General features: G+C 36.5%; 1 protein-coding gene across 1 annotated transcript in view; it reads right to left on the bottom strand.

Moving 5' to 3' along the window:
- Window positions 1-2,677, bottom strand: part of ZNF462 (zinc finger protein 462) — a 136,654-nt gene extending 133,977 nt beyond the window's left edge. Inside the window, exon 1 of the mRNA XM_032418888.1 lies at window positions 1,767-2,677. The gene's annotated coding sequence lies outside the window, so the exon portion shown is untranslated. The remainder of the gene's footprint in view (window positions 1-1,766) is intronic.
- Window positions 2,678-14,315: the final 11,638 nt, after the last annotated feature.

Here is a 14,315-nt window from a genome sequence, read left to right as displayed (position 1 = left end):
TGACGGAGCACCAAAAGGGGGAAAAAAAAAAAAAGCCTACTTAAATAACTTTACACCCTCCAGCCCCGCGTTGTTTGCACTTTCTGGTTGATCATCTAAAGGCTCGGAAAGTAACAATCAGCGCTTCTAATGATAAGGTGTCATGGTGTTGAAGACAAGAGAACCAAGATGAGGCTTTCACACCTTGAATTTTTATTTAGTGTAATTTTCCCCCAAATGGTTCTGAACTATCTCTTTTGCAAAGGAATGGGTTCCCCCCCTCACCCCTCACCAGGTCGAATGTCTCCTAAGGCTTTAATTTGATGGGGGGGGGGGGGGATGCCTACACTATAAAAAAGAAAAATCAATACAGCAAGTCAGGAGCAATTGAAGTTCAAGGGCACGGGCAGGTTGTATCATTTCTATTTCTCGCATCCTCGAGTTGGACATCACCAGCATCGGGAGAGAGAAACACACAGCGCGCGGGGCAAAGACCTTAATTAAAGTTTCTTTTGTCCGCGTCTGAATTGGGGGATGTTGCTGGATTCCTTTGCATTGGGGAGCGCGCATCCGGTGGAGAAGGCGCGGTGTAGAAGATCCAGATCAGATCGTCCTCTTTAATACTCCCTCCCCCCCCCCCAAACAACAGTCCGGGAAGATAGACCCATAAACCCATACAATAAAGGGGAGGAGGAGACGCGCGCGGAGTTGGTTCCCATCGGATAGCGGGCTTTCATAAACAGATCCGAATCCTCATTTTCCAAGATTTTTCCCAATCGTTTATTCCGGGGCAGAATCTCTCACCGAGAGGCACGATTTCACCCCCTTGCAGTCAACACTTCCTGCCCTTTTCTCCTCCCACTCACATTGAAAAGCTTGGGAGCCCTAAAAGGGTGTTGATGGCGGGGGTGATAAATAAATAAATAAATGACACTCTACGCGTGCGGTGGGGAAGGAGGGGGGAGGGCGAGGAGAGGGAAGAGAAAAAGTAGGGAGACGAGAGGAGAACAAGGAGGAGAAAGCACAGAGGCGAAAGGGAGACAGGAGTCAAAGAAAGAGAAGAGAAAGAAGAAAGGAGAGAGGAGGACGGTAAGGCTTGCTCAGAAGTGAAATGCCCCTGGCTTTGTGCAGAACTGGGAGAACTCCCCCTTCCAGGTGCCCGGAGGGACCGGGGGAAGTCCTCCTGCCCCGAGCTCCTCCCCCGGGACCCCAGGGGTGTCTGAGCGCCGGCTGCCGCTCCCCCACAAAATTCCTCGTGGCAACGAGAGGAAGCGCGCCAGGTCTCCGCCGTCCCTTCAGTGCCCCAACTGATAATTTACCTCTTTGTCTTTAATAAAAAGCTGACTTTCTCTGTCAAGCCCTGCACCGGGAAAATAACAATCGTATTTCAGGTTGAAAGCCCCTATTACCGCTGGGTTTTGGAGGCTGTGATAAAAATCTTCCTCGACGTGAAGGTACCTTCTGGGTTGGCTTGGGTCGGAAGTCCTAAGATGGGGGCCGCCCTTCCCCGGGGGCAGGGTCGCACGGAACCAGGCGGTGGGGAGGGAGGAGGAAGCGCCGAGGTCAGAGGAAACCCAAGGCTCCTGGGGCACCAAAGGGCTGCCCGCAGTCGGGGAATGAGCCCTGGGGAGGAGCCTTTTGCGAGAATGCGAGCGCGCCCCAACACGCCTCAGACCTCATAAACCCACTTGGCAAAGACCCGGGAAGCGGCTGGCCGACCGACTGCGGCGAACTCGAGAAATTAACCTGCGCTACAATTAAACGGGCTGCCGCCCTTTCAGACTCACCTCCAGCGACCGAAACACAGAGCTCCCGAACCGGCCGCGGGGGGACCTGGCTCCTCCCTCCCGTCCCAGGAGAAGAGGACAAAAAGGAGAGATGGACTTGGAGATGGCCCCGCCCTTCAAACGCTCCAATCCTTGGAAACTAAACCTCCTCTCCAAGCCTCCACGTCTAGAAGGGACAAAGGCAGCGAGGAGATCCAGAGACCGATGGGTGGCTTTCGGGCTTCTCATGTGGGTGCATTGGGGGAAAGGTAAAATGGCTTAAGTTTCCATTCCAAATACAGGACAGTCTTTAGAAGACCATCTTCTGGTTGAGCAGCGAATTGACTTCCCCAAGCCGTGAAGCGAACTATTCCAAAACTCCCGCAAAGCCCTGCTTTTTGAATGTAGGAAGGATAAATTTTCAAATAATGATGCCATTCACAATTTTTTCGACTCTTTTTGGAGTCACAAGTGCCTTAACTCTCCAACTAAAATAACAAAGAAATTTAACACGGTTGGGGATTAGGCTTTTTATTTGATTGTTTTTATTGGGGGCAGTTTTCTTTCAAATGATAGTAAAGCAACCGGATAAATAAAAGCTGGGTCAGTCAAGGAAAGCCCTGTGGCTGAAGGTTTTAGTGAAAACCTTGATAAAGTTGGCACTTAAGTAACTGTAATTATGCATTGCCATTAGCGGACAATTAAGATAACAGGAGAAAGTTCGCACCTCCTGCTATGTCATTCCTTAAGAATATTCACAAGGATAACACAAGCCTAGTTAGTGGGGTATCTTCTCCCCAGGAAGGTTAATTTCTAAATTTTTTGCATTAAAGATGGAAAAGCTTAGGTTTTGTACACAGCCAACAATGTGAGGGAAGTCTCATGGGGACATGTTGACTGCATGAAATTTGCCTTTTGTTGCTGTATCCCATGCCATTATGCCCCGGGGTCATATGGGATTTCAAGACTTTATTAATGTTCATAAGGAAATATGAACATGTTGGAAGTCTGGACTTTCTTCTCCCTTATCACGGGTGACTGGCATGCAGGCTCTTCATAAAGGGAAATTATGGCTCATCAAAAGAGTGACTTTATGAGCATTAACAGAATAATAAATCTTGCAATTTAAGTTCAAGAAACAGTGGAGTCCTATAATCAGAGTGACCCATGCAAATATGATCCACTTACGTGCCCACCTCCAGCAGGATAGGGGTAGCCTATAAATCATTTTGGGTTTTAAAGGTTTAGGAAAGGAAGGCACCCAGATCTCTCAAACAAAATTGTTTATGGGAAGAAAACGGCCTTCTGTCACCTGCAGGAAAGAATCATGGAAAGAAGAGTTGGTCCAGAGGCTACATTAAAAAGACAGAATTTCAACTGAAACAAGAGTTATTCACTCCTGTTCTTATTCTGTCATTGTTACGATATTTACATCATATCATATAAAAAAGGAAAAGTCCTCCTTACTGAAAACTAAACAAAAAAAAACCCCCAAAATTCCAGTTTATAACCCCACTTTCTAAATTCCAGCTGGAAAACTGTTCATGCTGAGGATTTTAGCAAAACAAAGAGCAAATGAATTGAGTATGGCTTTTTCAGAAGTCTCAATTATTCCATCTTTAAACATTTGACCATATTGTGATAGGCCTCTTGAACTTGGTATTTTCCCACCTATGTAAAACTCCTTTTCCATGCAGTTCAATATAGTCTTTTACTATTTGAGTTTCTGATTTTCAAAGGGTTATTCTAAATCCTTGAGATCTTTTACTGCCGTTGGAAATTACTTCGTCTTTAAAAAGTTTTTTTTTTAAACTTCAAATTCAGTAATTATGGATCCACCAAATATCCAAAAAGTTAAGTCACTAACACCTTCTTTCTGAGCCCTTACAGAAAAATCAATATATTCTCATAAACCCATATCCAAATATGTATAACTAGTTGACTAGTGTCCATGCCTAGGGAGGAGTGATGAAAAGGAGACAAAGGTGGATAATTCATGATTCTGAACAGCTCTCAAAGGAAGAGAAACTGCAATAACTTATATTAAGCTTACTCTGTATGAATATTTGTATATATACCTTTGGATACCAGAGAGGATGTTTCAATAGCAATGTTCTAACATTCCAAAAAAGGAAAAAATGTCTTTTTCCCATAAGTACAAGTTAAACTTACAGTTCTATCAAACTAGTTACCGTAATATGGAACATTCATATGTAAAATTCAATCGTTGAATATCTGTTTAGCAGCTACAAAGTGCCACACTCAAAGCTGAATATTAGGGATGCAAAGATGAATAGGAGACAATAGGTTAGAGTCTCAATGCATGATCTACTTGTTGAACCACTAGCTTTGAAATCACATTACTTGGTTATAGAACTTTTTTTTTTTTTTTTTTTTTTACTTTCTCAAAAGCAATACAGGAATTTAGCCAATTTGGAGACCATGATTAACTCTAACATTTCTGCTCCTATTATGGAGTTATTGAGAAGTAATTTTTGTTAAGGTAAAATTTTGGGACTTCATTTTAAAGCCAATAGCCTAACTCATATTTTTACATGAATTTCTTAATAGAGAAGATCTTTTTAGGAAAGAGAGCAACCTTAGCTCAGCTATGATTAGATTAACCAAAATTCAGAAGAAAAAGACTCAACTGAAAGATTGCCCATTTACAGTATATCATATAAAAAAGGAAAAGTCCTCCTTACTGAAAACTATACAAAAAACCAAAAAAATTCCAGTTTATAACTCCACTGGGGTCTAGCAGAAAGACCAGTATTTCCAGATTCCTGCTACTTGCCTGAAACTAAAGCTCAAAGAGGGGACATGACTTAGTCAGGACCACAGAGCTGGTCAGAGGCAGTCAACTCTAGAAGCTATGCCTCTGTGGGATTTTCCTGAAGTCACTGTTCTCAGATCACTTTCAAGATTTTTTTTTTTACATATTGCCATGTTATTTACTTAATATATATTATTTTTAAATCAACTTTAAAATAATTTAGCTTTATCAAAATAATACCCATGATATCACAGGTCTGATGGCTATTTTATATATACATTTTCAATACATATCAAAGTAAATATATTATTAAAATTAAAGTAACAAAAAACTTTTGGATTAAAGTACAGTCTGATAGTATACATTACAAATTGTAAATGGTAAGAGGTGAGAGAAGTGGAAAGGAAAACGTTTGAGCTATTTTTGTGTGTACAAACATGAATCACTTTTACAATTTAAAAAGTAAAATAATAATAATAATATGGTCTAGTGGTGACTACTATACCCCCAAATTAAGCCCTGCCATTATATATTCCTAGTAGGAATTAAAAATTGGCACAAGTCATTTTAGCACAATTAACAATATATATTTAAAGTCTTAAAATGGTCACACTTTTTGTCCCCTCAGAATCTATCCTAAGGGACCAATCAGAAATGGAGAAAAAACTTATACAAAAAAATGGTACAGGTAAAGTAAGTAATTGAAAATAACCTGTGATTAAGAGAAGAGGAATGGTAAATAAATAAGAATATATCCCCACTATGATGTATTAGGCAGCTTAAAATTGTTAGGAAGATTTTGTAATTAAATAGAAAAATGGCCTCCTGCTAGATAAAAGACCTAGATACAAAATTATGATCACTGGTTATTTTTTATAACATGCACACACATGCAAATTACCTTGAAATATACCAATGTGTCAATAGTAAGTTGACTTCTCATTAAAAATTTAGAAAATGTGGAACATATATAATCTATATGTTATATAATTATATATAAACCATATATACATATATGTATATACACACACACACACACACACACACATATACTGCTATGGAGTTGACTGCTTTGTTTGAACTGAATTGTCAGTTATCTGTTTAAGTATTTAAAAACATTTTAAAGTTAAATGATAGAACCTCCTTTTATGTGTCTTGTAATTTATGAGTTTCAAAGAGCTAATTAATATTGTTAATAAAATAGTGGTACAGTAACTGTTTAATTTTTTATTGTTATGTTAATCACCATACATTACATCATTAGTTTTTGATGTAGTGTTCCATGATTCATTGTTTGTGCATAACACCCAGTGCTCCATGCAGAACGTGCCCTCTTTAATACCCATCACCGGGCTAACCCATCCTCCCACCCCCCTCCCCTCTAGAACCCTCAGTTTGTTTTTCAGAGTCCATCGTCTCTCATGGTCCGTCTCCCCCTCCGATTTCCCCCCCTTCATTCTTCCCCTCCTGCTATCTTCTTCTTTTTTTTTTTCCTTAACATATATTGCATTATTTGTTTCAGAGGTACAGATCTGTGATTCAACAGTCTTGCATAATTCACAGCGCAGTAACTGCTTTTAATAAAAATAATCAAATTTGCTTTTCACAGGGACAATAGGAAGATTTGAGTGGGCATTTTGAGTATATTTTATATACAACAGGAAATTTAAGACCAAAGAGATTGAATGATTTAACCTAAGGTCTTCCAAAGCTAGTGGTGTAAAGAAAACTAAAATCCAGGTCTCCTAACTTCTTACTCTTGCATTTTGAAATCTAGAATTCTGCTATACTCTCAAAATATTACCAAATATTATCAAAACAAAGTTACTAATGGCTAATATGAATAAAGTTCAACTTCATCAGTTGTGAAAATGAAAGCTATGATACTTTTATACTTACAAGTTGGCAGAAATATATACTGCATTGTGTGTGTATTTACATTTACCAATTGTTAAGAGTATACATAATTCCCAGTTGAGAAGGATATGGAAAAATAGACCCTTTAGTTCTCTGTTGGTGCGACTATGGCAAGTTTCAGTCTTTCTGGATATATTAAAAGTCTTTAACCCAGAAACTTAACTTTTAGAAACTGACTTAAATATTCATGACTATCATCAAAAATTTATGTACAAGGAGGTTCATTGTGGCATTAATACCCAACAAGTGATTGGTTAAAGAAAATATGTTCATCTATGTAAAACAATATATATATATATATATATATATATATATATATATATAGCTATCAAATTCTATAAGAAATATTAAATGACATTGAAATATTTACATGATTTTTTGATAAGAGAAAGCCAGATTTCAAAACAATATATATAGCATTATTCCACATGTGTATGTGAGTATGTGTGTTTATGTGTGTATTGAGCATTGAAAAAGGATTAGGAAAGTATAATGAAAGTGTTAGTAGTTTTTTCCAGGTGATATAATTTTTCTAGGGGATGTAATTATGGGTATATATATATTTTTTTTCACTGTGGCTTCCCAGATTTTTCTTTTTTTTTTTTAGAGCAGGATGGGTGGGGCTGAGGGAAGAGGGAGAATCTTTTTTTTTTTTAAATTCCATTAGCCAACATATAGTAGTCATTAGTTTCAGATGTAGAATTCAGTTGTATATTACACCCAGTGCTCATCACATCAGTGCCCTCCTAATGCCCATCACCCTGTTACCCCATCCCCCTACCCACCTCCCCTCCAGCAACCCTCAGTTTGTTTCCTACAGTTAAGAGTCTCTCATGGCTCCCTGGGAGAGGGAGAATTTTAAGCAGGCTCCACACCCAGCACAGAACCCCAACGTGGGGCTCAATCCCATGACCCTGAGATCATGACCTGAGCTAAAATCAAGAGTCGGAAGCTTAGTCGGCTGAGCCACCCAGGAGCCCCGACTTCTCAGATTTTTAAACATTTCTCCAATGAATATATCTTTTTTGCAGTTAGAAAGGAGAAAATTTAGAACTTGCAAGTAAATTTTGCCAGCACAGAATTTCTCTTATATCATAATCACTGACCGAACCAAATGTTTGTCTAATGTATAAAGTAAATTTTAATCGTAAGGTTTCATTAATCATTATTTTAAAACATACACATCTTGAAGTCCTTGCATATATTCATTTGATTTCCTAAACAGCCTTTACTCAAGAGTTCAATGTTCAGGTTTTGGAAAATAACTGCCAGCATTAAATTGACCTGACTGTTTCATCCACTAACCACTAACCCTTGACTGACCCCTTGTAGATTTCACATTAGTTGCCCTTTTCACCATAAGGTGGAATCTACACATACTCTCTCCTATCTACTGGGCTGAGGTTTGATTTCCCAGCAAGTTGCTAAGATCAAGGTTTCTTAAAAGTTGAGTATTGGTTGTATGTTTTTTTAAGTGTCTAAAATGCAGAACAAGTTTACTCTTAAGTATCCTTCTAATGTTTATCCTGAAAATCTGCTCATTCCAAGGAGCATGTTTTAAGTATTTATTGATTTAATGTTCAGAAGAAAGACAAAACCAAATCCAGCAATGTACATCTACTTACTAGTTCCCAGCCCCTGCTCTTACTAATGATGACCTTGGACTCCATGCATCAGTTTCTCTATCTGTAAAAGAAGAACAATTAAATATTTATAAGTTTGCTATGAAGCTTTTTTTAAATGCATATAAAGAACAGGGGAGTTTTTAAGTGTAAGCTAATATGATCCAAGTCCTTAAAGCTTCACTGTGAGATGGCACAGCTGAAGGGAAAGCTCTAAAGTCAAAAGACGGTTCTCTAGTCCAGAAATTCAAAACCAAAACACACACCCCTGTCAAAAACCAATCCTTCACTATTGAAACAAAATTTAAAAATCAACAAGAATTATTAATAAAAAACCCAAGCAAATTAATTGTACTTAAATTCTCCTGTTACTATTTACTTGCTGCTTGCTGGTTCCATTTTATTTGCTAGAACTCGGTTACCAGACATAGGACCTTAGTGCCAAAGGTTTTTTAAAAATGGAAGAGAGGGGCGCCTGGGTGGCTCAGTTGTTAAGTGTCTGCCTTCGGCTACGGTCATGATCCCAGGGCCCCTGCGTCAGGCTCCTTGCTCAGCGGGGAGCTTGCTTCTCCCTCCGCCTGCCACTCCCCTTGCTTGTGTTCCCTCTCTCGCTGTTGTCTCTCTCTATCAAATAAATAAATAAAATCTTTAAAAAAAATAAAAATAAATAAAAATGGAAGAGAAAATCTTAAAATCAAGAATATTTTGTTTGTTGATATCTCAAATCCAAGGGACAGTTGTATATGTTCAGAAAAATTCATACAGTGTGGGAATTGTTAAAGGAAATATAAATAAATAAACTATAGCAAAGGGGGGAATTTATTTTTCTTCATTTTTCTGTAAATTGCATAGACACCACTACTGTTCTCTGGTTTAGCTTCTGGATCAGCAATGTTCTGCTGGAGCACAATTTGAAAACCACTGATCTATTCCAGATGAGAAAATGGTCTCACAAAAAATGCTTGGGATTACGTATCAAAGTTATTGAAGATCCACACCTACTCCATTTCTCTTCATGGCTATTTCAACTACATCCAATTTGCCTATCCTAGCAAAAGAGATTTCCTTGAACTGGTATTGAACCAAAAACTCAGTTTTCTCCTTTTCTCGGTCCCTTCTCTCCCCCTCTCTCTCTCCTTCCCTTCCTTCATAAGGTTTCCCAGAAATGAGATTTTATACTTTACATACCCAACAATGATTAACAGCTTAGTCAACCAATAAATAATTTTTATACTTTCTCTAAATTATTTTGATGTCTTTCAGTCCATTTCATCTTTTTTGTAAACTCAGGATTAGCAGAGCAGTTAATTATGTTCTCCCTATATCAACATGTTCTCTTCCTTGAGAATGTTTAAGGTTTTTCTCCACTTTTTCCTTATCATCTTTCAATCTAAAAGGGTTTTCAGAGGTTTAGACTCAGAAAAGAATTTTTTTTTTTTTTAGAGAGGGAGAGAAAGAGAGAGGGAGGTTGAGGGGGAGGGAGGGAGAGAATCAAGAGAAATCTCACAACCCTGAGATCATGACCTGAGCTGAGCTGAAATTGTCAGACGCTTAACTGACTGAGCCACCCAGGTACCCCAGTAGAGACTTTTTAAACGTCATAAACGTTTAATTCCATATGTGGAATTCCATAAATGGAATTGTAGTTATCAGTTTGGTAACTGAATTAACTCTGTGGATACTAGAACTGAATGATAAAACTGAATGACATGGAAAAAGGAAAGCAATAGTGATTATCATTACAGTTTCATTTAACTATAAACCTGCATATAGCCAGGCTCTAGTAGGTGTTCCTGTCCCATTCACTGAGGAGATTGCAAAATCCAAGACATGTCCAGGTGTCACCTCCTCAGTTTAAGAACCTAAGCCCTCATCAGGCAAAGGGATATGGTGTTTGTAAGAGAAGATGCACAGATTTTGTCTGGAGGCTGGGAAAAGCCCGAACACTGGATCAGTGATGGGAATCTCTGACATCTGCAAGTGATCCTCACAAAACATTTATCACATACATTTTAAAAAATCTATTCTTCATAATAATTTATGACATGAGTATTATTTCTTCTGTTTTCTATTTGGAGAAACCAAGGCTCAAAGTTCAGTGACTTGCTCAAGATCATTCAATGAGCCCTGGGACTTGAACTCAGCACTTCTGATTTCAGATAGCACCATCTTTCCTCATTGCCAAGTATTAAACTCCCAATATAACATAGTAATATTTTTTTGGCATTATGTCTATATATATACCTCTTGATATATCTATATTTCCTGATTATAAAAGTAATATGTATTGTGGCAAACTTAGCAAATACAGAAAAGTTAAACAAAAGGAAAAATAAGATAATACCTAGTCTGAAAATACAGAGAGACCTACCGTTTACTCTTTCCTCTCTATTTTTCCCTTTGTGATTTGATAGTTTATATCCTTTGCTTATTTTTTTAAGATTTTTTAATTTTTTTAATTTTTTGACAGAGAGAGACAGTGAGAGAGGGAACACAAGCAGGGAGAGTGGGAGAGGGAGAAGCAGGCTTCCCGCTGAGCAGGGAGCCCGACGTGGGGCTCGATCTCAGGACCCTGGGATCATGACCTGAGCCCAGGGCAGACGCTTAACTGACTAAGCCACCCAGGTGCTCCTTCCTTTGCTTATTTTTTATTGGTATGATTGTGTGTCTGTGTTTTTACAATGACTTGTGATAGCACTTTATAGAATAAGGATATTAACCCCTTATAATATGGAATAAAATATTTTTTAGTTTTTTGCTTTTAACTTTGATAATACTGCTTTTTTAACATACTGAAGTTAAAATATTTTGTGTTCAAATTTATCACTCATTTTCTTTTGGCTTTCTACCATTGGTATAATATTGGAAAGCCTTCAAAATCCCTAATGGGACAACTACTTATCTACCTGGGTGTTTTTCCACCATAAATTTCAAGATTTTTATTTTCACATTTAATTGTACAACCTCTGTATAATTTATTTTAATATGTGGTATGAAGTAGGGATCAAACAACTGTTTCCCAAATCATTAACTAATTGTCACAGCATTGCTAAAAATACCCTTTCTTTACCCACTTATGAAGGATTACCTTCATCACACACTATAGTTTTGTATGTAGTAAAATAAGTTCCTGGACTCCCCATTTGTTTCCATTTATCTGTCTACTCTAGCAAACATGTCTGTTTTATTCTTGGTTCTAATTTTCTCTCTTATTATCAGATTTATCCCTGTAAACTGGAAAAGATTACAATATTGTTGAGGTTTTATTAAATATTTGAGCAGAATTTCTCTCTCCATATATATAAGTAGTAATTTATACATATATGTGTAAATTTATATAATATGTAATAATTTATATGTATATATGTATATGTATAAGTGTACATAAATGCAATGTTTATATGCATATTTATATGTATAAATGTATAAGTGTAATATGTATGTGCATATTTATACATATTTGTGTAAATTTCTATGTGATTTAACTTAGTCCAAATTCCTTCAGTATACACAGGTTATTGTTTCATATATGGCCCCTTTATCATTTTACAAAACTGTAGACCCATTACTGGGTTACCAGTCCATTCAAAACTTTACATCAGCTTTTTGTTTTTTGTTTTTCTTTTGTTTTCTTTTGTTTTGTTTTTTTGGCTCTTAAAATAGATTCAGGTCTGAGTCTAATATCTTATACGACTATTCACTGTTCAAATTTCTTTCATCTCACTAAGAAAGTAGTTAAGGTGTTAGAGCAGTGACTTGAAAATTCAGGAAGGAAAGAGAAAGGAGAAAATCAGTTAATACAGTGAAAGAAAATAAAAGATTTAAATAAACAAGAGGATTTGACAATAGAAAACACAAACACAATGTCAGAAATAAAAATAAGAAGTCAGAAATCAAATTGTGTAGTTAATATGTTTGTGTCAACTTTTAGAATAAATATTAATGGACGAAGCTTCTCTATTGAGATATAAAGAATCTCATACTGTTAAAGCAAATTAATAACCATAAACTTTATTGAGGTTGATTAAATGGGTTGTACAATTCCTCTATATCCTGTTTGTTATCTGAGGGTCACAGAATCTGTCAGTTTCCAGAAGGAGATGTGTTAAGTAACATGATGGTCTAAGAAACAAAAAATGCAAACAGCTATTTAAATAGGTCACAAATGGGCGCCTGGGTGGCTCAGTCGTTAAGCGTCTGCCTTCAGCTCAGGTCATGATCCCAGGGTCCTGGGATCGAGCCCCACGTCGGGCTCCCTGCTCTGCGGGAAGCCTGCTTCTCCCTCCCCCACTCCCCCTGCTTGTGTTCCCTCTCTTCGCTGTGTCTCTCTCTGTCAAATAAATAAATAAATAAAATAAAATCTTTAAAAAAAAAAAAATAAAAAATAAATAGGTCACAAGTAAAAGTAAAAGACCAGGAATTTTTGGAAATAAAAGGGAGTAACCAGAAATCAGACAAGTACTATCAGAAAGGAATTAGGAGTGGGTGCCTGGGTGGCTCAGTTGGTTAAGCGGCTGCCTTCGGCTCAGGTCATGATCCTGGAGTCCCTGGATCAAGTCCCACATCGGGCTCCCTGCTCAGCAGGGAGCCTGCTTCTCCCTCTGACCCTCCCCCCTCTCATGTGCTCTCTCTGTCCCAAATAAATAAATAAAATCTTTAAAAAAAAAAAAAAAAAGAAAGGAATTAGGAGAAAATATAGCAATACCAGACAAAATAAAATTCAAAGTTAAAATACTAAAATGAAAAAAACATTTTAATTGGTAAAAGGAGTAATTCATCACTTTTGTACCTAATAATATAGCTTCTAAATAGATAAAGTACAATTTCTTATATCTACAAGGAGAAGTTTACAAAACTATAACGATAATTGTAGATTTTTGACATGCCTCACCAAAAAGTGACAAATTAAGTGGCCCTCAAATACAAAAGGATATGGAGGAATTGAATAACACACTCATTAAACTTGATTGTAGATATATGTGTAGAACTGTGTTCCTGATATTCTTTTTCAATACCCATGGAGCAGTTATTAAAAATGACCAGTCATTCAGCCACAAAAATAAAAGCTCTATAATCTCAATAAATATTGAAAGCAGAATACAGAGTGCAAGAAAACTATAAATAAACTGCCGAAGAACAGACACACACACACACACACACTATCTACTGAAAAACTTTAAAATACCTTTCATAATAATCTTTGGTTAAAAAAAAAATCAAGCTGAAATTACAGACTATTTAAATAGAAACAACACTGAGAATACTACATATGAAAACTTATGTGATGTGACCCAGTTTTAGTCAAATAAAAGTTAATATCTTCAAGTGCATTAATTAGAAGCAGAACATATTTAAAATACACAAACACTTTGAATTGAAGGAGTTAAAAATCCTCCACCAATTTTTTTTTAAGTAGAATGTATTGAGTGGTAAAAGCAGAACTCTATGAAAATTAAGAAGTAAACTTTATCAATTAAACTATCAACAGAAAATTCAGATAAGTCTGATAAAATGACACAAATATATAACATTAAGATAAGGAAAGAAACATAACTACAGAGGAGATTAAAAAGTTATGAGAATATTATATCAATAAAATTGAATTTCTTAGGTGAAAAGGTTAATTTTCCAAAAATCTATATAATAATGAAAATTGACTCAAGAGAAAGAAGAAAAGAAAAATAAACCAATTACCACAGAAAAACAGAAAGCATAGTTAAATCCCCAACTCCCACTGCAGAGGCACCAGGTAAACTATTACACCTTATAGAAATGATAATTCCTGTTTGTAAAATATATGTATGTACTTATTTGTTTATCTTTAAATTCTTCTTATTATAAAGTAATAGACATTCATGGAAAAATTTAAAGAATACAGAAAGTTTTAGACGTCAAAGTATAAGTCTTTTGCTGTTTAAAGATTTTATACTCATTCTTTATGTCTTAGTGTTACTCTATAAACCCACAATCCAAAAAAGCAAACCAAATACAGAAATGAAAGCTTATATCAATATGACTTGTAAATATAAATGCAAAACTTCTGAAAAACATATTTCATATAAAAATCCAACAGTGTATCAAAGAAATAATTCACCATGACTAAATAAGGTTATCCCAGAAAAGCAAGGACGCTCAAAACCAGGAAATCCATTGAGGTAGCTCATTACATTAACTGAACACAGTAGAATTACCATGTGAGCATCTTGATAGATGCCAAAACAAGTTGTTAATAAAATTTAATATCCATTTCTGATT

Source organism: Phoca vitulina, unplaced genomic scaffold (genome assembly GCF_004348235.1).
Source record: "Phoca vitulina isolate PV1807 unplaced genomic scaffold, GSC_HSeal_1.0 scaffold21, whole genome shotgun sequence".
In the NCBI taxonomy this organism is placed as follows: Eukaryota; Metazoa; Chordata; class Mammalia; order Carnivora; family Phocidae; genus Phoca; species Phoca vitulina.
Note: the sequence above shows the minus strand (reverse complement) of the source record. Positions and strands in the feature narration are given on the sequence as shown.